Raw genomic sequence first — 26610 nt, forward strand, 5'->3', positions numbered from 1 at the left:
TGGAGGCCATGGCAGTCTTCTTGTCCCTCAAGAAATTACACTTGGAGAACATTCATATCTGTAAAGTCCTCGACAACAAGGTGATAGTCCATTGCATCAACAGACAAGGGTCGAGGTCTCCCCAAATAAACCACGTAATAATAGCCATCTTTACGTTGGCTCAGAAGAAATGTTGGCACCTGTCAGCATCCCACCTCTAGGGAGTAAGAAATGTGATGGCGGATTCCTTCTCTCGGACAAAACCTCTAGAGACGGAGTGGTCTCTTGACGGAAAATCATTCTGTTTCGTGCAAGATCAAGTCCCTGGACTTCAAGTGAATAAAAATCTGTAAATTGTTATATGCCTTTTATTTTATGCCCTATTATTATGCTTATTATTACCTTAGCGGCAATAAATTTAGTGTGCCTCCTTATTATTATCTTTCCTGGACATAATTGGATTACTCTCCTGGTGGGTATTTGTTCCATATGTCTTACCTACGATGCCTCCTTCAGTTTTGGGTTCCTTAGGGTGCCTGAGACTAAACTCAGGGGATTTTCCAGTTGCAGAGGGCGGTCCTTTGGTCCTTATTGCCTCCTTGTTGGACCATCATACTTGTCAATACTGCCTCCGAACTGTTCTGGGATATATAGTTGAGAGTGATACCTATGCCTTGACGGAGTAATCCTGTAAGTGCATTTTGATAGTAGGACCTCTCTCTTTGAGGCTTCCTACCGAGTCATAGGTAATTCTCTGGTACACTTCCATCAGGACAACATGGCTTGAGCACAAAAAACGGATTTTGACGTAGGAAAAATCTATTTTTGGGTGAGATAGCCATGTCGTCCTGATGGCCCACCCGTTACGTTGTCCCTCCCTGATTCCCCGTAGTTACGCTGCTATGTGGAATGACGTCATCAGTGACGTACGGCGGTACCATGGGGTAAGAGGATATGTAACGGCTCCTCACCTATCCTTCCCCCTAGTTTCTTAGACTGGGTTAAGTCTATTAGGGGTGCAGATATCTATGGTTATCTACGGATACGTCCCTGATTATACACGACATCTTAGGATAGTCGTTCCGGTGGTTAGAATCCCGTGATAGCTGACGGTAATTCTCTTATAATATCACTCGCAGAAATATTATACAGTAGGAAGCTGCCAGAAGGACCTTCCATCAGGACGACATGGCTATCTCACCCAAAAATAGATTTTTCCTACGTCAAAATCCGTTTTTTTTTGCAACTTCCGTAGAGACTTCATTTTATGATAAATATGTTTCCTCCATGTGTTCATTGCAAGGAAAGTCCTCTGATGCTAGAACTCTGTTTTAATAGAAAGTTCTGAGACACAAGAACTCCATTGTTCTAGAAAAATCTTAAGACATTACATTGCAAGTTTTTTTTACTGCAAGTTTTAATCACTGTAAACATTGTGTTGTTCAAGTTTCTCTTCAAATTTATGTAGGAACTCTATTTTAGATTAATTTGTTTCACCCATGTGATCATTCCACAAAAAGGTCTGAGACACTAGACCTCTGTTTTACTAGAAAGTACTGTGATACTACAACTTTAGTTTTTATTTAATATTTAAAACATCGTGAGTACGATGTGTTGTATATTACCTGTATTTTACTTTATTGGCTTTGATTTCCCAATTACGCATGCACCATTAATAAAGTTTTCCCTTCTTCATGAGTATAATTTTAACAATTAAGTTATTGCCTTTGCTCAACTATAACTCTCCTTTAACCATTCGTTTGTTACCTCAGTGCATACATGACTGTAATTTTTTATTACATTTACTATCCCATTACAACCATTCACTAATTACAGCTGTGCAATTAGTCCTTATAACTATGTTATTCTGTGAAAGTTTACCACAATGCAGTTTTTACGTCCAAATTTATCATGTCATTTGGAATTTCACCATTTTGCCTTTTTTACTTTTTGCCAAATCCTTTTCATCACGTGATCAATTTAAGAGGACGGACTTTACTCATAACCTTTGATAACACTCCACAACCTTGGGCTGAAACGGTCAGCCCAGAAGAGTTTAACAAGCGACGTAACTGATAGAAAGTCAAATTCAAATTTGGGTTTTGAACAACACTGGAAAAGCTTTACTGATAAAAAAATGGGTTATATATAGGAAAATTGGCGTTTACTTCGAAAATTACCTTTATTTCTGTTGCAAATAAATAGTTAATAAGATATACCCTAATATATCCTAGGGTAATAGGGGCCACCCAGTGGGCGGTGGGGGTTTTGCGTATGGAAAATTTACTGGTGAATCAATAAATGGTAAAACTAACCTTCTCTTCTCTATACATATTTTCTGGGACACATAATAAATCCATGAAAAATTACACAAAATATGGGGATCCGCTTCCCCTGAAATATTGATTTCACTCTTTTGTTTACATTTGACAAACCAGATGTATCTGCTCCTGTTTGTGCATAGCTTGTTGCACAATAACCACTTTATACTTACTGTGCACAAGCCATCTTTCCACTTTTTCCCAATGGAATTACTCCTGTTTGTTCATTTGTAAGTAGCTCCTCCTCCTACCTTTCCCAACCATATGACGAAGTTTGCCATATTTGGGCATTTTTTATGCTTGAGTGCGATGTAGGCAGCTCTTCAACCCGCCCCAATTTCCTTGAGACAACTCCTTAGTTCCTTTGCAGCTGTATCGAGCGACGATGTGCACTATGGAGCCCAACGGTACAAAGTGTTATGGCTGCCATTATGGCCATATCTATGCTATTGCCAAGTTTCACAGTGAATTTTACTGTACACCTAGTGTAGTGAACAATTTTCTAAAAGCTCATTGTGTTATCCTTCAAAGTTTAAAGTGTCCCAAGTGCAATTTTGGAAAAGTTTTTATGGAAGACCAGCACATTTTCTACTGTAACCTAACTGTAAAGATTACTAAGACAAAAAAAGAAAAAAGACACATTAGTGTCAATGTTAATCATAAGGTAAGGAATTATTTGTGATTTACTTTTCAATTTTATGATGTGAGGTCTTGCCCCCATATAAGTTTGTTAGCTGGATATCTTTGTGCCCTGAGAAGGGGTGTCCGTGGGCTTGTTTGTTTCTGTGGCCTTTTAAAAATCTAGAAATTGTTAAAAAAGGACTTTTTTTATGTTGTCGCCCACCCAAAGTCCCAGGTTTCTACCTGTGTCACTCTGGAAGGGGGAGGGTAGTAGGAGAACGGTTTATTTGCTGCAAAAAATAAATGTCAAATTCGTTGAAAATATATTTTGCTGTAGGAAAAGTTATTTTTATCTTAGAAATGTACAAATGTACTAACGTGTTTTTCTATAATTTCACCTAAATTTGTTTGTGAGGATGTCGATGTAGCCCTTCATGCTCTTGTTTCAGCTGATTTTCCTTGTAGGCTATATCTATCCAAGGTGTGTTTGAAGAATTTTCTTAACTCTTTTTTTTTCTTTTTGTATTAGTTTTCGCTTAAGGATAATATTCTTTCTTACTTTGACGGCTGCTTTTCCAGTCCAATACAGCAGGGGAACCCCACTCTCTACATGACCTCCACTGTAAATTATCTTGTTCGTTCAGAGTATTCAACATTTCATATCACATTTTGTTCTTTTACTGTTAAAACGTCACTATCAAACGACTTGCAGATTAAGAAAGTTGTCAGTCTCCTCTTAAAAGCCTTCATGTCTCCAATCATTCGGATTTCTCGTGGAAGTTTATTGTATAGTCTCAGGGCCGCATATTTAAAGTCTCTGGAGTGTACAGTAGACTTACAGTATATCGAGGTTCCAATAGTTTGAAGCCATCTGTAACTATTCTCGTGTCAACACTATTTGTTGGCTGCGCAATATGTAGTAATAATCTTAAGTATTTTGAACGACCGGTTCTGATAACTTGATGGGTTATTGTACATATTTTAAATTCATTTCTCGGCAGCCAGTGTAAATCAATAAGTATAGGGGTGATCCTTTCTCTAGGTGGGACACTTTTTATCAGTCTTGCTCTTCTGTTTATGTTTTGTAATTTCTCAAGTTGTACTTTTGGTAAATTTTAATAGATGGAGTTGCAGTTGTCAAGTTTCTTTATAGAATTTTCATCCAGGTACTTTTTTTTATAAAAGCAATGTTTCTGAGATGATAACCAGCAGTTTTTACTACATTGTTTATTTGGCCATTGAGAGACAAGTTACAGTCAAGAAATACGCCCAGGTCATGAGCTATACTTGATATCGGGACAGTCATTATTTATGTTTATTTGAATATCAACTAAGTTTCTTATGCTGTTTTTCTTTCCCACCACGATAAACTCGGTTTTATTGTTGTTTCATTTTAGTTTTTTGATGGTGATTCATTCTGTAACACTATCAAGGATTCTGTTTAGAGTTTCAGTTGTGTCATATATATCAATTATGGAAAAGTAAAATTGTGGGATCACCTGAAGATTGGGGACCCCAACACACGCTGGGGTCGCTTATCTTCAGGTGAAAAAAATAGGGTCTTGTTTCTTCAGGTGAGGAATTTAAATTTAATAATAGGACTAACTAGCCAGTTTATAAGTTAATGAGGTAAATGTCCAGGAGAAGGCCGCACGCGTTTTTCAAGTATTAACGACGAAAAACGGCAAAAAACAACCAGATTATTGTTGCACAGTGCATAGAAACATGAGGAAATGAATAAAAAAGAAACTAAGACTTAACTCTTACACACAAAATGTAAGCATAAACCTACTACTACAATTATGGGGGACCCCAGTGGGAAGCAGGGTTTTTGGGTGGGGGGAGGAGGAGAAAAGTGATTTTTCGGGACACTACCGAACCTAATACAACCAACTAACCTACCCTGGGGAGCCTGTACCCATACCTAGGCCTACCGGGGGGGGGGGGGGGGCTCTGCCCCCCCCCCCCTGCGACCCCCCTTAAGGCCACAGTGATTTTCAGGGCACCACCGAACCTAATACACCCACCTAACCTAGCCTAGTAGCCCTGTACCCCTACGGGGGGGGGGGGGGGGGTGGGAGGATCCGCCCCCCCCTGCGACCCCCCCTTAAGTACACTACCTAACACATCCATCAAACCAAATCCAAAGTGATGGTACTGCTGTATACATCGTTATACTATCACCATTATAATATACTCCATAAATTAATGAAGCTTACCTTAACCTGTTGGTTGATAAAGATGTGCTGCTGCTTTGAGGAAAACGTGAAGCCGTTGGAAGGTTCCCTGACATGCAGGACAATTTTTATTTTGTAAAATTAAATTGTCTCTCTGGCACAAATCCACTAATTTTTCAATATTCCCCGAATAAGTTACAACAAATTCATTGTAAGTTAGGAAACAGTCAGGACAAGAAGATGGAATTTCAACTTCTTGTGCAACATGAGATGACATGCTTGCTATGGCCTCCATGTTTAAGAACGAAATGAAATGCCTGGGTAAGATAATGTATTGTCGCGCTGTTGTATTGTCGCGCTGTGATTGGCCAAACATGTATGACGTCATAGTGGATAGGCGCTGTGATTGGCCAAACGTGTAAGACTTCATAGTAGACTAGTTTGTCTGCGGATTATAGTGGTTACAGGGCTCATTTGAGCAAAAACAAGACACAGTCAACAATAACAACAGACTTAGAAAAAAATCTGGGAGGAAGACAAGAGAAGCGTGAGTTTGATCGTCGATATTTCGACTATTATTGATTTTCACTAAATTATCTCACTCGTATAGCACTATTTACATACATTCCTACACATTCTAGTAAAAATAAATTGAATATCACTGATATCTTCATGCGGCCCTCTCCTAGACATTAACCGTTAATGATTATTAGTGTAACTTTTTTAATTTGACGGTACTTAGGAAAAAATCTTACTTCTCTTTAATGGCTAAGAGACCAAATGTTTTTACTCTACAACATAAAACCAAGTGATAATGAATTCTAAATGGACCGTGCAGTTTATGATCAAGTTGTGCAGTCACTTTCAACTGTCTTCTATACAAGATAATTATGCGTGGAAATGCCAATTTAAAGATTGTTCTAAATTTAAAAGTAAAGTTTCTATTCGTAAGGACTCATTCTTTTCTAAATCTAAACTTTCACTACAGAAGTGGCTTCAGGCTTTTTATTACTGGTGTAACTGTAAGAGTGAGACTATAGTGACTAATATTCGACACATTTCAGAAAAAAACCATGATTGATATTTACAGTTTTTTTTAGAGAAGTCTGCATGAAGTATTTCTAGGCAAACCCCGTTAGACTTGGTGGTAATGGCACAATTGTGCAAAATGACGAGTCTTGCTTTGCACGCAAAAGCAAATATAACAGAGGACGTGCACCAAATCGGCAAATATGGGTATTTGGAATGGTCGACAATAGCACTAAGCCAGGTGTTGGATATATGGAGATAGTTGAAACACGTGATGCTGCAACTCTACTTCCAATCACAAAAGGTTGTTTTGTCTGGTTCAGTAAAATACAGTGATGAATGGAAAGCTTATTAAAATGTTCAGTTACATTTAAGATTTCAGCACCAGACCGTAAATCTCTCCCATAACTTTACTGATACAGAAGCAGGCATTCTTCAGTTATTGGGAGAAGCATAAATCAAGGATTAAAACAATGCGTGGATCCAAGAAAGAATGTTTAAATCCATATTTACAGCAATTTGTGGTTTGGATTCGATTATTTTTGTACTAAAATTGCAAGATAATATGCTTTATATTAAATATGGATTGTTTGCATGAATTTGTTCTTTTTAACAAATATTTAATAAAGTAGTTTTTAATTAATGTATATATATATATATATACACACACACACACACACACACACATATATATATATATATATATATATATATATATATATATATATATATATATATATATATATATATATATATATCCCTTTTTTCTATACTGTAGTATAAGCCAAAATGAATCACCTGAAGATTGGAGATTTCAATAAGCTGGGGTCGCTTATATTCAGGTGAAGAAAATCAGGGTCTCTCTTCTGCAGATGAGTGTAGTTGGGGTCCTTTATCTTTAGGAGAACCATTTGGGGTCGCTTATCTTCAGGTGATCCAAATTGTGTATCATCAGCAGATAGTTTGAACTTCACACCAAGCCTTTGTAGTATTTTCGATAGACTATTGGTATAGATCAGTGGTTCTCAAACTGGGGTCTGCGGTCATCTGGGGGACCGCAAAGACATCTCGGGGGGACCACGAAGGGGTCACCAAATTCTATCATTATATTATCTCTACACATGGCTATTATTAGGATTACTTTCACCATACGGTTTGACATTTGTTATATGCTACCAAATATTCTTTTCCTTGTAGGAGATAGTAAAATTACAAAATAAAAACATCATTCTTGACCACAATTTTTATCTCTCACTTTTTTTTTTCTTTTCTTATGAAAGACTAAAATTCCAGGATAGGTATCATGCAGTACGTATTGAGTTGAGACAAATTAAAAGAAAAGTTTAATGATAATTACGCAAACTCGCACACAAACACACACGCACTATTTTGTCTGCCCGACTGTTTAAAAGAGAGAGAGAGAGAGAGAGAGAGAGAGAGAGAGAGAGAGAGAGAGAGAGAGAGAGAGAGAGAGAGAGAGAGAGTAAAAATTACCCAATACAATTACTTTACAACATTTCTTATAATTCTTTTGTAAGCAGAAAATTTCCAACCTAGCCCAACTTTGTGTTTACGTGCAAAACGATTTTCACGTGGGAGAATATTTCTTTTGTGAAACTCTCAGCTCCAGAAGAACTGCAAATTAAATATATAACAAAGTGGACAGATTTTTTTGAGACGTAAGGTATAAAATGGGAATATGTTGGTGTGTTACTGATGGAGCAACAGCAGTGTTGGTTGTCGTTCTGGATTTCAAACTTTGGTTAAGAAAAAGTACCAGATGTTATTGGTCCACATTGAAATATTCACCGCCAAGTATTAGGAACGAAAACCGTGGATGATGAGTTGAATAATGTTTATGGCTAAGATATTAAGGCAGTTAACTTCATTAATGCAAAGTCACATTGCATTTACACATAAGGTGTCATTCCAAAAGGAAAGTATTTAAGAGAGTTTTCATACTATGTGAAGAAATACAGCAACTTTTGGTAGACAGTAAGCAAGACATATCATGTGAAATTTTCTGATGTCCTTTTCCTATCATTTTTGGTAGACATATTTGAATCCAGGAATTGCCTCAATTTTCAGCTGCAAGGAAACAAGATCACAGTACTCAATTGCCCTGAAAATGACTGCTTTTTAAATGAAGCTCTAAGCTAGAGAAGAACAATTTTATCTCATTTCCACAATGGATGATAATGAGCTTGATATTAAAGACGGTATCACTGAGTTGATGACAACAAGTACCTCTTCTCATTGAAGAAATAAACCAAGAAAAAACTATCAAGTTCAACAATCTGTTTGTACTCTCCATTTATTCAATAGAAGAACAAATTATTGAATTGATTAATAATGCAGGTACAAAACATATTTTCCAGAAAATGTGCTGCATTGCTTTTTTACTGAAAGGGCACACTCCTATTCCAGTGTTAGCCCTAAAAGTAGTGATTCCATTTACAACCACCTACGAGTGATCATCAGCGTTTTCCACACAAATTGCCATCAAAATAAAATCATGAAAGAGATTAGATACAAAACGGATTTTGAAGCGAAGCGAAAAATCTATTTTTGGGTGAGATAGCCATGTCGTCCTGATGGAAGCTTCCTATTGGTAGCTTTCTAAGGGATATTTGGCTACAGTGATATTCCCAGAAAATTGACCTTTAGGTCTCCAGAATTCTAACTCCTGGCGCGAATATCCTTAAAATTTCTCTTAAGGATATCACATAATATCAGGGGACGTATATCTTGATACGATACATGGCAATCTTCACCCTGAATAGCGATTGCGTTTCGAGGGGGAAGAGTGGCGAAACAGAAGGGGAGCCGTTATCAAGGTTATCCTTCCTCCCGTACTATTACGAGTATCCAAGATGGCGCTCATTCCTTGTAGCATTGAGCATGGTGCTACAGATATAGTAGTTTCGGGAGGGATCTTGCTTAAGTCTTTTCTATGGAAAAGAAGGGCGGGTCCATCAGGACGACATGGCTATCTCACCCTAAAATAGATTTTTCGCTTCACTTCAAAATCCGTTTTTTGGGCTCAAGCCATGTCGTCCTGATGGAAGTATACCAGAGAATTACTAGAAAGTACTGTATCTGTGGATTTTCATAAGTGCCTTAACCTTTGGACAATTTTTCTATGGTCATCCGGACCATTGAGACATATGACGTTACCGTTATACATCATTACCACTAATCATGGACAATGTCAGAGCTTCTTGCCCCCTGCAGGGAAGAGTCATACTAGACAGTAGAAAAGGGGTCTCAAGATTTGCATATATTGTAGGAACAAACATAAGTATCAACAAGATATACAAAAGTCTTACAGTTTGTATATGTTGTCGGAACAATAAGTATCAATTATATTCAGTGTTTGTAAGTATACAATAATATGATGTTTACTTAGGTAAATAAGCAAGAGAACTCTGGCTACTTTTAATGTGTTAATTGTGGGGCGAAATAAGACGCAATTACACTTTAATAGACATTTATTTACGATAAATGAGTAAAATTAGAATAACAAGTGTAATATATATTACAGGAATTATACATACAGTTTTAAACAGAAAAAAATTTCCACCTGAAATGGGAGAAATGATTAGTGCCACTATGAAATTTGAAAATTTGATAAAATTTTCCAATATGATTTTCTGTAAACGTTGTATAATATCAACACTGTGTACAAGTACACACGGCACAAGTGTTAACTATAAAATTCCACACCTGAGATTTTGAACAGTCTTAGTGTCACATGGTGACACTCACTTAAAAGGTATTTCACTGGAAGGTGTCAACACTTTTTCACCCTACTTGATAGTCCCAATCAACTCACTGTTCATCGCAATACTAGACGACAGGTTTTAATACACTACCTGCCGCCACCACAAAATTCTTCAATTCATGCACTTGCTTCGCATAATGTTTGTAGAACACTCTGGATGATTTCGATCCAGTATATGAGCGAAGACGCTCAAAGTCCATATACTGAAAAAAGTTCAGTGATGAAGCAATTTTCCTTGGATCATGACCTGTGGGTGTACTGTCAGGATTCGCTCTGTGAATGGAGTAGGTGAGCTTCACCCTCAGTTGTTTTAGGGATAAGTTTGATCCTGAAGTTTGTCCTTTGAAGAGCTGTCCTCCCCTGAAGTCTGAAGTTCTTCGAAGATAGATCTTTAGACATTCTACTGGACACAGAGAGACATCTTCCTTCAGAGGGCAGATTCTCCAAGGACCCCATCTCTTAGTGGGTAGCTCGTTTTTAGCAAGAAAGGTTGAATCAGGAAAAAGATTCAGTTCTCCCACTTCTGTGAACTGAATATGGCCCTCATTTCTGGATAGGGCCACTAACTATTTCACTAACTCTAGCCCCTGAGACTATAGCGAACAGGAAAATAACTTTTTGAATTAGATCCTTAAGAGAACAATCTTCATTGTTTACGGTTGAAGCATAATGTAGGACCTTGTCCAAGAACCATGAAATGGGCTTCGGAGGAGCTGCAGGCCTAAGTCTAGCACATGCCTTCAGGATCTTGTTAAAGAATTCGTTCGTCAGGTCCACTTGGAAGGCATATAGAAGAGGTCTAGTCAGGGCCGACTTACACATAGTTATCGTGTTGGCTGCCAGACCTTGTTCATGAAGGTGGATAAAGGACATACAAAAGTCTATTGAGATTTCTTTCGGTCCTTTTGCTTTAACGAAAGCAACCCACTTTTTCCAAGATGATTCATATTGTATTCTGGTTGACTTGGACTTGTATTCCTCTAAGGAGTCTATACTGCCTTTTGAGATCCCAAATCTTTTCTTAACCGCTAAGGCGAGAAAATCATGAGATGAAGGTTTTGGGTTCTCTGTGATGAAGCGAAGACAGTCGACTTCTGAACCCGTTGAGATAGAGCTGGGTTTGGTAGAGGGACCAGCCTCAGCTTCAGTTCCATTATCAGAGGGAACCAGTTGCTCTTGGGCCATTTGGGAGCCACTAGAGCTGCTGTTCCTCGGAAGGATCTCAGCCTGTTGAGGACCTTCAGCAGGAGATTGGTCGGAGGGAACAGGTAAATCCGATTCCATTTGTTCCAATCGAGGGACATGGCGTCCGTCGCCTCCGCTAGAGGGTCCTCGTATGGGGCTACATATCGAGGTAGTTTCTTGTTGTCGCTCATCGCGAAAAGGTCGATCTGCAGTTCCGGGACTTGTTGTAAGATGAAGGAGAATGAATCTGCATCTAGGGACCATTCTGACTCTATCGGCTTGAGCCTGGATAAAGCATCCGCCGTCACATTGCGGAACCCTTGATAAGTGCCATCTCTTCTTTTCCACCAGACGGAAGATGGCCAATATCACATGGTTGATATGGGGCGATCTCGAGCCTTGTCGGTTCAGACATCTCATTATCACTTCGCTGTCCAAGATCAGCTTGATGTGGGCTGATCTGCGAGGAGAGAGTTTTTTCAACGTCAAAAGGACTGCCATGGCCTCCAAAATGTTGATGTGAAAGGTCTTGAACAGAGAAGACCAAGTCCCTTGGACTTTCCTTTGATGGGAGTGACCTCCCCATCCTTCCGTCGAGGCATCCGTGTGGATGGTTATCGATGGTGGAGGTGGTTGTAAGGGCACAGTCCTCTTTAGGTTCTTGGCCTTCGACCATTGCTTGAGAAGTGATCGTAGTGGAGTCGGTATCGGTCTTTTTAGATCTCTTCAAGCGTTTGATGCGTATCTTCTCCAAACTCCTGACGCATCTTTCAGCTGTGCTCTTAGCACTGGGTCTGTCACTGCTGTGAACTGGAGAGAGCCCAGTACTCTTTCTTGTTGGCGTCTTGCGATCCTGTCGGATTTCAGTAGTCTCTTGACAGATCTCTCAATCTCTCTCCTCTTCCCTGGGGGAATGGAGAGGCGGTGTGACTTCAAGTTCCAATGGATTCCCAACCATTGAAACTCCTGAGCTGGAAAGAGTCGAGACTTCTTGAAGTTTATCTTGAATCCCAGATGTTCCAGGAACTGGATCACTTTCTTGGATGCTTACAGACAAGCCGTCCTGGATGCTGCCCACAAAAGCCAGTCGTCCAGGTACGCTGCTACCTCAACACCTTCTAGGCGTAGTTGTTGAACGACTGCATCTGCAAGTTTCGTGAAGATCCTTGGGGCTATGTTTAGTCAGAGGGGCATGGCTCTAAAGACGTACTTTTTCTTCTGTAGCTTGAATCCTAGGTATGAGGAGAGGGGGCAGTTGACTGGAATATGCCAGTAAGCATCTGCCAGGTCTATTGAGACTGTGTATGCCTGTTTTGGTAACAGGGTCCTTATGTGCTGAAGGGTTAACATCCTGAACTTGCTGTTCTCGATGAACTTGTTGAGTGACGACAAGTCCAGAATGACTCTGAGTTTGTCCGAGTCCTTCTTGGGAACACAAAACAGCCTTCCCTGGAATTTGATGGACTTTGCCCTCCTTATTACCCATTTGTTCAATAGTTCTAAGGTATATTCTTCCAATGAGGAATTGAGGAAATGATGGTGGAGGCTTGCTCCAGCTCCATCCAAGTCCGTTCTTGATTAGGCTGTGGGCCCAGGGATCGAAGGTCCAACGATCCTGAAATTGTTGGAGCCTCTACCTTTGGGACGAAAGGTAGTGGTTTTCGAACCCGGGGTTGAATGCTGGTGACTGGGCAACTAGCTGTTGAGGCACCACCTGGAATGTGGTTTGTGGTTGAGCAACCACTTGGGGCACCGTGGTCATGGTGACTGTGGGATGTTGTTGTTGGGCAGGCCGAGAGGGTAGTCTCAGTCTCTTGGTCTTCCTCCTAGGTTGGGGACCCGCATCCGAGGAAGACTTGCGTTTGGATGACATGCCCCACTTCTGGAGAAGGTTCCTATTCTCCGTGGGGGCTCTATCAACTACCTTCTTGACCACTTCATTTGGGAGGAGGTCTTTACCCCAGATATTGGAATCTATCAGCTTCCTGGGTTCGTGTTTTACTGTTGCTGCAGCAAACACGAACTCTCTACATGCTCTCCTGGCCTTCGTAAAGCTGTACAGGTCCTTTACTAAGGTGGCCATGTGCATTTTGGCCTTGACCATGTTCATGTCTGGGGTGCTCTTTAGGCCTGCACACATCTCCATACAGTTCTGTAGGGATAGGGATGCCGCCAGTCTCTCCTTCGTCTGTTGCTCCCTACGCAAGAGAAAGTCTGACAGTTTCGGGAGATTCTCGCTGAACTGTCGTCCCTACTGAGAAGGTTAGGTGGACTTCTTTCCATTCCTTATCCTCCATGGGCAGGGCTAACGACAGAGGTCTACACTCCTCCAGTGTAGGATAAGGTTTGCCTGCCTCCACTGCCTTGGCAACTGCTTTAAAAGCCTTCAATGTAAAGGGGAAGGCTACTGAAGCTGGAGCAAGAAAGGAAGGATGTTTCTTGCTCAGGGCGGACACTTTGAAGTTCATATAGCCCACCTTCGTCAGGCTGCTCGACAAGAGCCTGTGCCTTGTCATGGTCGAATACCATGACCTCCTTGGGTTCCGTCTCCTCTTTCGACGCTGGCTCCTGCTTCAGTCGGAGGAAGCAGTCTGGGTAGGTAAGCATTAAAGCTTGGCCAGAACTGAATGTCATTTTGGGGACCGCTCCCATCTTCTCCGATATGTAGAGCTTCCCATTGGTGATCGGCATAAACTCCGCATACCTCCAGGGATTGGTTTCGGAGAAGGCTGGGAGGTCTTGGACTCTGGGTCGCTTGTATGACCCTTGGGAGACAGAGAGTCGAGCTTCATGGAGCTATTTCTCGAGTTTCGCTTCCCTAGCTTCGCCTTGCTTGCGAATGCTCTCCATTAGGGCCGTAAGATGGGCCAGTGCCTGGCTCATGTCGCCTGATGGAGAAGCAGAAGAGGAAGATGTTGAGGGTAACGGCTCCGGTGCTGGCACAGACGGAAGGGACTCCGACTCAACATCATCATCTTCATCCGGAGGCAGAGTAGACTCCTCCTCGGGATCATCCCTAAGGAGATCCTTCTCAGTGTCCATGGACACTTTAGACATCCTTTCCTCCTGGTGGAATGTCCATGCCTTGCAACGCCTCACTGACATCCGTCTCAATGGCAATCTGGACGCAGGAAGGTTCGGGTCGTGCTTGGGGTACGACAGCTTCGCTACCCGCTTTCGGGAACAGCAAGTCGCGCATCCTTTCATTAGGTAGGTACGGTCCTGTAGAGTTCTTTTGGAACCGTCGTACCCTTCTGCGCAGCTTTGCTCGTGCTGCATCCCTCAACTCTGTTGACTTGGGGTCGTCGAAACCTTCGGTCACCAAGGTCTGGCATATGTTGCAGTCTTGGGGGTCCCAGTACCGCAGGGTTTCGGTAGTTTTGGTGCATGGGGCATGAGACCTGGACGATTTGTGACCACAGAAGTCCCTACTCCTGTGGTTGCAGAAGATCACATCGCACTTCATTTGGTCCTCCTGTAAAGAAAGGAAAATTAAATGAGTATGCGGTTGTTTATCTCACATGATAAGCAAATTATGCAAAATAATAATATTAATATTTTAACCATTATAGCTTAGGATAGTTAAGCTAGAAAGGAAATAGGAAAGACACATACTTGTGTTTCCTGTCCAGCCAATTGCTGGGACCTCCCCCAAAATTAAAGCTATAGAGTTTCCATATCCAGGCAAACTCAAAGAGAAGGGGTCTAACTTCTAGGAATAGAATAAGTGTATACTAACACTGACCCTTCTTAAGTTCTTTAATACTGTGGGGTAAGTTGTTAACTGATTAACTATCAGTGTATTGAAGGAAATCTTTTCTTTCAATATAGGATTGGTCTCAACAATAGACTGTGCAAGGACACACAAGGTATGTTGGAAAATAACTACTGTATAATATATACTATAGTTTTCTATCTGCAGTATATACTATACTGCAAATATACTGGCTACTGTATAATCAAATACTGTAGTTCAGCTGGCATGTTGCCGGCTAGGCTAGCACCTGGCGGCACGGCCCAGCTGGCGGCACGGTTAGTACTAGACAGCACGGTTAGTACCAGATGGCACCGGTCCAGTCGGCATGCTGCCAGCTGGGTTAGTACCTGGCGGCACTAGCTGACAGAGAGAGAGAAAGCATGGAGTAAAGGGCTGCCTTATTAAAATGTATGTTTACAATAAATAAGGGTGTAAGTACTTAACCTTACTGCCTTCCTCCAGAATGAGGGTTCAAATGGAAGGGGAGAATGCGTCATTCAAGCTTCCATCCAGCCACAAGATCCGTTGCCGGTCACTGCCGGCTTCAGGGATGTGGATGGCAGTCCAAGGGAGGACTGAAGAACACTCGACAGTAGAGGGGTCTCCCACCGGCAGCCGTCTCAGCCGTCACAACCTTTCCCGGAGCCTTGAGTCCATAAAGGAAAGACTGAATGACTATACAGCTGCTTATGTAGGAGCCCGGCCGGCACCACAATATACCCGGCAAGCGGTGAGAATGTAGGACACCAGCAACAGGATTGCGATAGCTAGGCCATCGCTAAAGGACAGAGAGGGGCAGGGAAAAGGGTCCTGTGTCAAGTGTGGAAGAAGGTGCCAGGATTGCCGCCACTTCTACACAAGGGAGAAACTTTGTTTCAGTATCGGCGCCATCCTAGGCAGCAGAAGAATATCTATTCTTCAGCCTAGGGTCTGCCGAAACAAGACTTGTCTTCTAGACCGCAGGGAAGAAGGTGGCAGCATCATACTACCACTTCAGGTGCAGCCTAGGGAGGCCTAGCCTCCTATGCCGGCATTTGTAAGCCAGCAGGGGAGTGACTACTCGCCCTGCTGCCCGGCTGCCGGCAGAAAGACTGAATACCCTGAGGTTCTGTCGAAAACCAAAGCCAGGATACTCGCCGAGAAGGGTGGGAGACAGAAAACCCTAGCCTAGTCAAGCCGGAGTGAACTACTCTATGGCAAGACCAGATAGGGTTTTCGCCTATGGTGGCACTCAGAGGGAAGGAGGGATTAGCCTTAAATCTCCACAGGAGACAAGTATCGAGTTATATAACTAATTTAGGAGATATACTATCACCCATTGAATTGATAAAACGATACACAAGGGTAAACGGGGATAATGTATGAAAGTATACTAAAGCGCATAGGCTAGGTAGCCTAGCCCGGGCCGAGATCTCGGTTACCTAGATCGCCAAAACTCTAACGTATACGATCGACATAAGGAAGAGGAAATTGTATGCGTAAATATATCTTTACTTTTATAATTGTGCCTAAATAGCTTTCATAATTTATTAATGCCGGGAATGTCGTTCGGCTAACTAAATAACGCATGCATAATGAACGACAGCAACCATGGCGCCTCCGGTGACCGGCCAAGCTCCATAACACAATAAATTACACTAATTTCTCTGTGAAGCAGGAGCTAAAAATTATACACTGTAAAGAATAAATACTCAACTTTCCAGAGGCAAAAGAAGCTGGAGATTGCATTATTAATACTCACAATAATGATCAAAAACGTTAGATCAACAGGGAAAACCACCATGCGAAATCGCTACAGAAATAGGAATAAGCGCCACTCTTCCCCCTCGAAACGAAAACGCTATTCGGGGTGAAGATTGCCATGTATTGTATCAAGATATACGTACCCTTATATTATGTGATATCCTTAAGAGAAATTTTAAGGATATTCGCGCCAGGAGTTAGAATTCTGAAGACCTAAAGGTCAATTCTCTGGGAATATCACTGTAGCCAAATATCCCTTAGAAAGCTACCAATAGGAACCTTCCATCAGGACGACATGGCTTGAGCCCAAAAATAATGATATAAAAGTTCCACTAGCCAAAACAAACCCAAATCTATTATAATTTGTTCAGACAAAGCAAATGCACCCCTCACATTGAACGTACATTTTTATGATTATATATGTTTTGGCCAAACAATTTTTTTTCCTTGTTCCATTTAGGTTGCATTTTCTTATTAATTGATTGTTTGCCAAACAAAAAAGAAATTTATTTTCAGGACCTTAATGTTACCATTTTTCTGAATACAGGCTATACTTGTTTGATAAAAAACGGATTTTGAGCGAAAAATCTATTTTTGGGTGAGATGGCCATGTCGTCCTGATGGAAGTTCCTATAAGTGGCTTCCTAAGGGATATATGTACTACAGTGATATTCCCAGAAAATTTTACCTTTAGGTATCCAGAATTCTAACTCCTGGCGTGAATATCCTTAAATTTCTCTCAAGGATATCGCATAATATCAGAGGACGTATTCTTGACTCGTCACATAGCAATCTGCACCCCTAATAGCGTTAACGCTTCGAGGGGGAAGTGGCAGAATAGAAGGGGAGCCATATCAAGGTTACCCTAGTTCTCATACTATTGAGTATCACAACAGCGCCCTATCCAAGATGGCGAACATTCCTTGTAGCATTGAGCATGGTGCTACAGATATAGTACTTCGGGAGAAATACTGTGAAGGTCTTTTCTTTTTAGAAAAGAAGGGTGGGTCCATCAGGACGACATGGCCATCTCACCCCAAAATAGATTTTTCGCTTCGCTCAAAATCCGTTTTTTGAGCTCAAGCCATGTCGTCCTGATGAAAGCGTACCAGAGCATTAATGTATCTGTGGATTTTCATCAGTGCCTTTACCTTGGGACAACATTTCTATGGTCATTTTGGACAAATGACGTTACCGTTATCCGTCATCATCACTAATCATAAACAATGATAGTGCTTCCTGCCCCCTACAGGGAAGAGTCATTCTAGACAGTAGAAAAGGGGCCTCAAGGTTAGCATATATTGTATGAGCAAACACAAGTATACACTGAATATACAAACAGTCTCATAGTTTGTATATATTGCCGAATTAATATCAGTGTCTCTCATATCTATTGTTTGCGAGCATACAACTATTGGAAGAATACTTACTTTAGTAAGTCAAAGAACTCTGGCATTTTACACATGCAATTGTCGAGCGAATTAGGACGCAATACATTCTAATAGACATTTATTCCTAATAAATGACTAAATGAATTAACCAGTAAAACGAATGTAGCATGATAACGGAATTATACACGTAACGTATACAGAAATTATATTTCTTTTTTGAAAGGGAAAGAAATGATGAGGGCCACTCTCAGATTAAAGAAAATTTTTTATAATAAAGCTTCTCTTCGAAAATTCTGTACCGGTTACATTCTATCAACACTGTGTACTAGTACACACGGCACTAGTGGTGTCTGTATAATTCCACACCTGGGATTTTGAACAGAGATTGTGTCACCATGGTAACACTCATAAAAAGGAGGTCACACTAAAAGTGATGACCCCTTCTCCCTTTAATTGACAGTCCCAGTCAATTAGCTGTTCATCGCAGACTTAGACGGTAGGTTTAAAAATTCTACCTGCTGCCACCACATAATGCTTCAGTCCATGGACCTGCTTAGCATAGTGTTTGTAGAACACTCTGGATGATTCCCATCCAGTATATGAACGAGGACGTTCGAGGTCCCAATTAATTAACTGTCTATGACAGTAATTAGTGGGCAGGTTTTAATACGCTACCTGCTGCCACTACTTAGTGCTTTAATTCATGGACCTGTTTTGCATAGTGTTTGTAAAACACTCTGGATGATTTCCATCCAGTGAATGAACGAAGATGCTCAAAGTTCATATACTGAAAGAAGTTCAGTGATGAAGCAATTTTTCTCGGATCATGATCTGCGGGAGTGCTGTCAGGATCTGCTCTACGAATAAAGTAGGTGAGCTTTGCCCTCAGTTGTTTCAGGGATAAGTTTGATCCAGAGGTTTCTCCTTTAAAGAGCTGTCCTCCCCTGAAGTCTGAAGTTCTACGAAGATAGACCTTTAGACACTCTACAGGACATAGAGAGACATCTTCCTTCAGAGGGCAGATTCTCCAGGGACCCCACCTCTTAGTGGGTAGCTCGTTCTTAGCGAGAAAGGTTGGATCAGGGAAGAGGTTTAGTTCTCCCGCTTCTGTGAACTGAATGTGGCCCTCATCTCTAGATAGGGCCACGAACAGAAAAATAACCTTTTGGGTTAGATCCTTAAGGGAACAATCTTCATTGTTCACAGATGAGGCATAATGTAGGACCTTGTCCAAAGACCAAGAGATGGGTTTTGGTGTTGCTGCAAGCCTAAGCCTTGCACATGCCTTCGGAATCTTATTAAAGATTTCATTCGCCAGATCCACTTGAAAGACATATAGAAGAGGTCTAGTCAAGGCTGATTTGCACGTAGTTATCGTGCTGGCCGCCAGGCCTTGATTATGAAGGTGGACAAAGAAGGACAGACAGAAGTTCATCAAAATTTCTTTCGGTCCTTTTGCTTTAACAAAAGCAACCCACTTTTTCCAAGAAGACTCATATTGTCTTCTCGTTGACTTAGACTTGTATTCTTCTAAGAATTCTATATTGCCTTCTGAGATCCCAAATCTTTTCCTAACCGCTAGGAAATCATGAAATGAAGGGTTCGGGTTCTCCGTGATAAATCGAAGGCAATCAAATTCTGAACCCTCTGATATAATCCTGGGTTCAGAACTAGGGCCAGCCTCAGCTTCAGATCCTTCACTAAAGAGGACAGATTGCTCTTGGGCTACTTGGGAGCCAATAGAGCTGATTCCCCTTGGAAGGATCTCAGCATGTTGAGGACCTTCAGCAGGCGATTGGATGGGATGAACCAGGATATGAGTCCATCCCTTCTATACCAGAGATATGATGTCTGTTAACTCCACTAGAGGGTCCTCGTATGGGGCTACATATCGAGGTAGTTTCTTGAAGATGCTCGTGATGAAGAGGTCGATTTGCAGTTCTGGGACTTGATCCCATTTGGGAGAGAATAGTTCTGCGTCCGTGGACCATTCTAACATTATTGGCTTGAGCCGAAATAGAGCATCCACTGTCACATTGTGGATCTGTTGTATATGAACTGCTGACAGGTGCCATCCCTTTAAGTAAGGGATGGTTAACGTCACCTATACCGTATGAGACATTTTCTAGCATTGTCGATTGCGACGTCTCATTATCGCTTCGGTGTCCCGGATCAGTCGAAGGAAGTGTGATCTGCATGAAGAGAGCTTCCCCACTCATAACAGGACCAACATGGTCTTGAGACTTTCGGACTTTAACCTTTGTTAGAGAAGCGATTAAGGAAGGACCTATATTGGTCTTTTTAGATCTCTTCAAGTGTTTGATGCGTATCTTCTCCAGACTCTTGACGCATCTTTCAGCTGTGCTCTTTGCACTGGGTCTGTCACTATAGCGAACTGAAGAGAGTTCAGAAATCCTCCTTGTTAACGTCTTGGAAATCTGACTGATTACCCGAGTCTCTTGACTGATCTTGCAATCTCCTTTTATATTCCTATGGGAAAGGAGAGTTGGTGTGACTACAGACTTCAATGATTTTACAGTCATTGAAACCTTTGAGCTGGAGGGAATTGAGACTTCTTGAGGCTTGTCTTGCATCCGCGATATTCCAGGAACCAGTTCATCTCCTTGGATGTTCATAGACCAGCCACTTCGGGTGCTGCCCACCCCAACTTCTCGTCCAGGTACATTGTTGCCTGAACCATTTCTAGACTTGGTTATTGCATGACTAAGTCTGCCAATTCTATGAAGATATTTAGGACTGTGTTTAGTCCGACACATATCTTTCCTAGGATATACGTTACCTTCTGTAACTTGAATCCTAGATAGGAGGTGATGGGGTGATTGGCTGAAAGTTGCCAAGGGACATTTTCCAGGTCTGACAAGACTACAAACACCCCTTTTTGAAACAGGGTCCAAATGTTCAGAAGGATTAACATTCTGAACTCGCTGTTTTATTTGAACTTGTCGAGTGGCGACAAGTCCAGAATGACTCTGAGATTTCTTGAGTCCTTCTCGTGAACACCAAACAGCCTTCCCTGAAATACGATGGACTATTGTTCCCTTACCACCTGTATGCTCTAGAGCTCTTAGGTATACTCCTCCAGGAGGGTTTTGGATTATAGGAGGAGTTAAGAAAATGATGGTGGAGACATTTCTACTTCCCATCGTAGTCCCAACTTGATTAGGCCTTGGACCCAAGGATCGAAGGTCCAACGATCCTGAAGAAACCTCCCTCCTACCAGAAGCATCTCTATGCTTCGAATGATCAGTAGGATTAAATTTTTTGACCACCTGCCTGAGGCATCGCAGTCGTTGCAGCCGTGGGATGTTGTTGAACAGCCCGAAGTATATTTCCGGACTTTCCCGTCTTCCTTTTAGGTTGGGGACCCACAACCATGAAAGACTTTCTCTTTGAAAGGATGCCCCACTTTTGGAGAAGACCTACGTTCTCCGTGGTGGCATTCTTAATCACTTCCCTAACTACCTCGTCTGGGAAGTGGTCTTTACCCCAGATGTTGGAAGATATTAGCTTCCTTGTCTCATGTTTCAGTGTTGTGACAGCGAACACAAACTCCCTACATACTCTCCTAGCCTTCATAAAGGCGTAAAGGTCTTTCACCAAGGTAGCCATATGCATTTTGGCTAAGACCATGAGCATGTCTGGGGTACTGTGATGGGTTGAACACAACTCTAAGTAGTTTTGTAGAGATAGGGAGGCTGCAAGTCTATCCTTTGTCTCTTGTTCATTATACAAGAGAAACTCGGATAGTTTAGGGAGAACTTCTTTAAACTGTCGACTGGCGACATCGGCATCTAATTTTCCTACTGAAAAGGTTAAATGGACTTCCTTCCAGTCCTTGTCCTGTCTGGGAAAGGCTGGTGACAGAGGCTTGCACTCCTCAAGTGCAGGACATGGCCTACCTGCCTCCACTGCCTTGGCAACAGATTTAAATGCCTTTTCCATAAAGGGGAATGAAATTGAAGCAGGAGCAAGAAAGGAAGGGTGCCTGTTACATAGTGTGGATAACTTCGAGACCGAGTAACCCGCCTTTTCCAGGCTACTTGACAGTATAACCTGTACCTTATCATGGTCGAGAATCATGACTTCCTTCGATTTCGTTCCTTTTCTCGAACAAAACAATTAGGAAAAGCATCAAAGTTTGGCCAAAATTGAATTTTGTCCAAAGGAACAGCACCCATCTTCTCCGAAATGTAGAGTTTGCCATTTAAAATCGGCATCAGCTCCGCAAACCTCCAGGGATTGGTTTTGGAGTATGTCGGGAGGTCTTGATCCATGTGTCGTTTGTATGACCCTTGGGAAGCAACAAGTGGAGCTTTACTAGGCTCTATCTTGCATTTTACTTCCTACTTTTCGTGTTGTTTGCGAAAGCTCTCTAATAGAGTATTCATTTGGGCCTATATTTGTTCCGTTCCCTCTAATATAGGGGTAGAAGATAAAGATGTCGACGGCAATGGCTCTAGAGCCGGCATAGGCGGAAACAATTTCGACACGACATTTTTCCCTTCTTACTGTGGGCACTTCCTGCCCTCCTTCGCAAAGGCTATCTGGCCGTCGGGAGATGTAGTTGGTGCCTGGGGCGCCACTATTTCCTTACTTGCCTTCGGAAATAGTAGCTTACGCATCTTATCATTAGGTAGGTAAGGTCCCGGAGAGATTTTCTGGAAGCCTCTCACCCAGTTGCGTAATTTGTCTCGAGCTGTATCCCTAGTCTCTGTAGACTTGGGATTCTCAAAACCTTCAGACATTAAGTGTGAAGAATTTTCTTCACTCTTCTTATTTCAATCGTATTTTTAATTCTCTTCTACTAATACTTTAGCTACCCCTACATCAAGTTTTCTTCAACGAAACATCGGGAGGACTATTCTAAACTAAATCAAATAAACGTGTTGACAGTACTGTACGCCATGCTCGTGACGTCACAGCGTAGATACGCGCAACAAAGAGCCTTAGTAAACCCGGCGTATGTTGGTTCTTTCCTCAAACTACGTGTGTTGAGATTAAACATTAAACCGATTTGAATATAAATTTCAATACTGCTGAATTAATGCATCTTTTATTTCTCAATACCAATTAAGGTTTGTTAATTTTAAGATATATGCCCATGGCACCAGCCCATTGCTAATTCTCATTTTAACTGTTAATTTTTAGCAAGCCAGAATAGGTAGGGTTATTGTATGTATAAACTCCCTTAGAGCAGCAAGATTTCTCTAAAGTATCTAGTACAAAATCCTGCCTCCTCTGCACTCCTTGCAACAATATGTTGCCCTGTCCTTAAGTCCCGATATGGCACCCCCATTGGATTACCGTGCACATCATGGCCGTCACTTGTTTGGAAAGGTGAAGCTAGGTGATCCCTCTCGACCTTAGAGTCGCCCATTCGTTCGGAAGTCGCCATGACCGACTGACCTGCCTGGTCAGTGAACCCGTGCACCTCTGGCTCACCCCCACCCCTCTCTCCCAAAACTCAACTCACAGAAGAGTGCTGCTGGTCGGAGAGATTGAGAAGAAGAGGAGCCTGGTATACCATAATTGCAGCCAAAGTGAGAATTTTTGGGGTGAGCCAGTCCAGAGTGCAAAGTGCAACCAGATCAACAGCCATCACGGGAATAGAACTGTCTTCAAAGGAGTGCAGATACTACAACAGTGGCCATAGTTATTCCCCCATTTTTTAGCTTAGACTAATTTTAACTTGCTTAGAATAACTGGCTTGTACATATTCGGACTGTGTGTGGTGGGATTGTGTGTAAATATTTTTCCGTTATTATTTTTTTGCTTGGAGACTAGCATAGTCTCTGGGTCACATGGGCCACGTGTCCGACCCAATTGTGATTATTAATTACTGCAGACCACGTGTCTAACCAACAATCTTTCATTATTTTGAATTGCTTTTTTGATACCATTTTTGTTTGTTAAGATGTCCGTTTTCTTTAAATGTAAATTTGTGAAATAAATCAATATTAGGTTAATTAAACCTCCTTCGTATTTTTGCTCCCTCATTTTTTTCAATGTGCAAATTATGAATATTTGATCACGGGACAGATTACCCAATACTTGAAAGGGGTAAGTAGTTTAAGCGAGGAACTTTGTATTAATATATCTGCTTCGAAGGTAAAGATCCTTATCCTTAACTTTTCAACTTTACTTTACATCACTGCTCCCATTTTTGTTTTTTCTCTAATTACATTAACGTTAGATACCTGTCCAGCATCTCTCTGGGGTAGCTGGGACGGAGTCAGAACAGAGCCTAAAAGTGAGATGACTATAGACCTGACAAAGCTAGAGTAGGCCATATATTACTTTTATTTTCACGTGTGGAGTTCTCCAGCCTCTGGACAGTAAAATTTCCCCCTTTTGTATTTAAGAGTGAAGGTTAGTAAACTGTGGCAGTAAAGTATTAGCAGGGCGTTTGTGCCCGGAGAGTAAGTGCTCATTATCCTCCCCTGTTAAGCTTTGTGTAACTGCCGTAGGGAGACTTTCCCGAACTAAGTTCCCACTCAAACATTTAGATAAAAATTCTCCACACGAGTGGTCCTTCGAACCGGATCTTTTACCTTTGACTAGTGAAGCATTAACGTAATTAATCAGCTTGATTAAGCATATAGTAACTCGCTATATCACTTACCCACACGCACACAGTCAGTTTGTTGAATGTGTAATGCCCAGACTTTAATTGGGAAGAGAAATTTGTAATCATCATGATCTTTTTGTATCAACCACATGTTTAAGGAAAGAACTACGTAGCCAGGTTAATTTGTTGCTAGAATGTTCTCTACAGAAAGACTAGAATTTGTCGTAGGAACTTCGCTTTGTCTCGGATCCGTTCACCCACGTATTGTAGCAGAATCCATTTATAGCCAGAAAGTTCTAAGCTACTTGAACTAAGGCTTTTGTTGTTCAGACACCCGTGTTTACTGCTCAACTAGAGCACCGGTATACTCGTTCTGTCAACTAATTTTGCTAATTAAACATCTAATTTGTAACATTTTGTACCTTGAGCTACTTTCCTTTGTGTCGTTTACCTTCCCTAACCAACCTTAACTTTTCTAACTAACGTTCCCGTATACTTAGCACGTGTCCTTGTCCTACAGAACGAATTGGCGCAACCTAATTTTAAGTCTTCTTACAAGTAACGTAGAAACTTTCACTAAGTCCGTTTCATTCCACGTGTTTGTTCCGAGATGGTGGATCTTGTTTACAACCCAAACTAAGGGTGCGTAATTGTTTTCTACCGTACGTAAATTACTGAGTGTAGTTCCATTTAATTTCCTTTAGCGAGGAGAATTTTGTTTTTGTCCTTTATGAGGAGATTTTTCATTTTGTCCTTTAGCGAGGATATTTTTGTTTTACCTCTGCGTGAGGGAAATCTCATTTTTGTTTAGCCTCCACGGGAGTGCACTTTAAAAGCTAAGTCGTTGCCTCGTGCGCCTATCTACATTTTGAATAGATCAGTGGCTGCCCCAGTGCGTCCACAATTGTGAAATCGTCACAACAGTGTCATCCTCGACCTATTATTTTAACTTACATTTTTGTGTTCATAAGCCCAAGTGCTTTCTAACATGTTTTGCTTCTCATAAGTAACTTAATTCAATCATTTATCGCCACGTGCGTATATCATTCATTTTAGTAAAGTGTTTAATGTCACGTGACCTGGGCATGTCTGTTTTGTTAGGCCCCAGTTAATTTGAATTTTAAAGTAGTTTTGTTATTTACCTTTGTGTTGTCATTTAACCATTTTTTCTCATCATGAGTAAATTTAAATGTTCAATTACCATGCTAGTAAATTTGTAAAGTTTCATTTTCACATTCTTTTGAAATTCAGTTACCCTTTATTTGTTTTAAAGAGTCCGTTCCTCAAACGTGGTCATTCCAAGATGGCGGACTTCACTTTTAACGTAAACAACACTCCACCGCCGAAGGCGAAAACGCTCAGCCCCGAGGAGATTAACGCTAGGCTTAAAGAACAGGAGTTAGCATTCAACTTTGTTTGTGAGGACGCAGAACTAGCACTTCATGCTCTTGCTTGTGTAGATTTTCCCAGCATGGGTCCAGAAGCCGTAAATCATTTTAAAACCCAAATTGGTAATGTAAGAGATGAACTTTGTGATTACAAGAATTTTTGGAGAAGTCATTACGACCATCCCATTGTTAAATTAAATTATCCTGTGCTTGCTGCCTGCTCAAGTAAAGTTGAAATTGCTTTTAATAGACTCATGGCTCATCCTAATTTAATGATTAAACCTAATCAATCTTGTTCTTCCTCGAGTGCGACACCTTCAGTGACTCGCCCTGTAATTGTAACTTCTAACGTCTCGGCAGTCAACCACAATGTAATTAATTTTGCATCAACTCACCAACCTATTCAATCGTCATGTTTCAATACTATGTTGCCAACACGGCATACGATTAGTAATTTTGTATCAGTCCCACTTGCTCCGTCCTCATCTCCTAACCTTCAGCCGCCAGCGTTTGATCGCCCTCAACCCCCTTTGTCTTTACCGCCGGTGACAGTACGTCCTGGAGGAGAAACCGTTCACACTCTTAACATGGACCCCCCAAGTGGTAGCGCAAATACCACTCAACCTACCCGTGTGCTTGAAGGCCA

General features: G+C 41.5%; 1 protein-coding gene across 5 annotated transcripts in view; it reads right to left on the reverse strand.

The window, feature by feature from the left end:
• The window catches only part of LOC137652878 (piggyBac transposable element-derived protein 3-like), a 341902-nt gene that overhangs the window by 263944 nt on the left and 51348 nt on the right, over positions 1-26610 (reverse strand). For 2 of the 5 annotated variants that reach the window (XM_068386278.1, XM_068386289.1), the window contains exon 1: positions 5141-5381. The exons of the other annotated variants lie outside the window; for them this stretch is intronic. The gene's annotated coding sequence lies outside the window, so the exon portion shown is untranslated. Of the gene's footprint in view, positions 1-5140; positions 5382-26610 lie in introns of those variants that run through there. 5 annotated transcript variants of the gene reach the window in all.

The sequence above is a fragment of the Palaemon carinicauda genome, chromosome 1 (assembly GCF_036898095.1).
Source record: "Palaemon carinicauda isolate YSFRI2023 chromosome 1, ASM3689809v2, whole genome shotgun sequence".
NCBI lineage: Eukaryota > Metazoa > Arthropoda > Malacostraca > Decapoda > Palaemonidae > Palaemon > Palaemon carinicauda.